The sequence below is a fragment of the Oryctolagus cuniculus genome, chromosome 18 (genome assembly GCF_051225735.1).
Source record: "Oryctolagus cuniculus isolate XC-2025 breed Fujian yellow rabbit chromosome 18, ASM5122573v1, whole genome shotgun sequence".
Classification (NCBI taxonomy): domain Eukaryota; kingdom Metazoa; phylum Chordata; class Mammalia; order Lagomorpha; family Leporidae; genus Oryctolagus; species Oryctolagus cuniculus.
In genome coordinates, this window is record NC_142884.1 from 9821380 (window position 1) to 9823042 (window position 1663).

Here is a 1663-nt window from a genome sequence, read left to right on the forward strand (position 1 = left end):
GGCCGAGTGGCAGAGCTCTTCCATCCACTGGTTTGCTCCCCAAATGTCCACCACGGTCAGGGCTAGGCCAGACCAAAGCCAGGAGCTCCATCCGGGTCTCCCACGTGGGTGCAGGGCCCCAAGCACTTGGGTCATCTGCTGCTGCTTCCCCAAGCCATCAGTAGGAGGCTGGATGGGAAGTGGAGCAGCCGGGACTTGAACCAGAGCTCAGATGAGAGATGCTGGCGCTGTGTGCTGGCCTAACCCGCTGTGCTAGGACACGGGCCTGTGCCATAGACCGGGCACAGTAGCAATGCCGTGGGAATAGTTGTTCTGTGGTATTTGTGGGGCAAGAAAGCCAGTCTGCTCATGCGCAGTGTCCTGCAGCTGTTTTTCTGAAAGTTGGACGTGCGGATGCAGGGGGCTGGCCGCCCGTGAGGACGAACACTACGTCACCTTCCTCACCTGTCCCCTGGGACCCTGGAACCCGGCACGGTCACGCCAGGGCCAGCTGGCAATTGTGTAAGGACTGGGTCTTCGGGAGAGAGCATCCCGACCCGAGGTGCCGCCAGGGCTGCGGGGTGAAAACCGTCCCCACTGCGGCCTGCGCCCCCGAGGGCTGGATGAGCTGCCCTGGCCCGACCCTGGCCCGCCCCCCGCCCGTGCCCTCCCAGCTTTCTCACCCCACAGCAAACTCCAGCAGATGGTAGCGCATCCTCCTTCAGCTTAAGGACACCCAACACCTCTGCTCAGTGCAAGTCCCCGGGGCGGGTGTTTGGCACAGAGGACGCCGCCCGGGACGCAGGCATCCCGCGTCCTGGGTCTCAGTCCCCGCTCTGCTTCCGCGTCCTGCGAACGTGCGTCCTGGGATGTGGCAGGTGCCGGCTCGACCATCGGAGCTAGCAGGACGCTGGATTGACAGTGGAGCAGCTGGGTTGGGATGCGCACATCTCTGATGTGGGACGTGGGCCTCCCAAGCTGGGACTTAACCACTGGCCCGCCCGCTCTCCGCGGGCCAGGGCTTTCTCGTGCAGGGAAGAATCACTGGACGTGGTCACCACTGCTGCGGTTTTGGGGCACCCCTGCAACCCTTTCACGCAGGGCGCGGCCTTACTCGGCTCCGCCGCCAGGGGCGCCCGCGCCGCGCCGGGAACGGCTCAGCCCTGGCCGGCCTCGGACGCTGCCAGCCCGCGATGTCCTGCTCCCGCCTCGGCACGGGACGCCCGGATCTCGAGCAGCGTTCCCGGGGCCGAGCCCTGCGGGGGACTCGGGGGTCGAGAAGGCGCTGGCTCCGCCAAGACCCCCGTGCATCCTTCCTTCCGTCCACAGCGGTCACTGAATGTCCACCCCGTGTCCCGCAGAGGCCCCCGCCTGATCTACACCCGGGCCGAAGGACAGAGAGAACTCGACGTCGCGGCGCTGTCCGCACAGCGCAGGCACCGGCCCGCAGCTCCGGACGTGGCCTCGGTGCGGGAGCGGTGGCCGTGAGCAAAGTCAGGCCTCGGCCGGGCCCCTGCACCCACGTGGGAGACCCGGGTGGGGCTCCTGGCTCCTGGTTTCGGCCTGGTCCAGCCCTGGCCGTTGTGGCCATCTGGGGATTGAACCTGCGGATGGAATCTCTGTCACTCTGCCTTTCAAATAAATGAATAAATTCAAAAAATTGATAAAGTAATAACTTCAATTT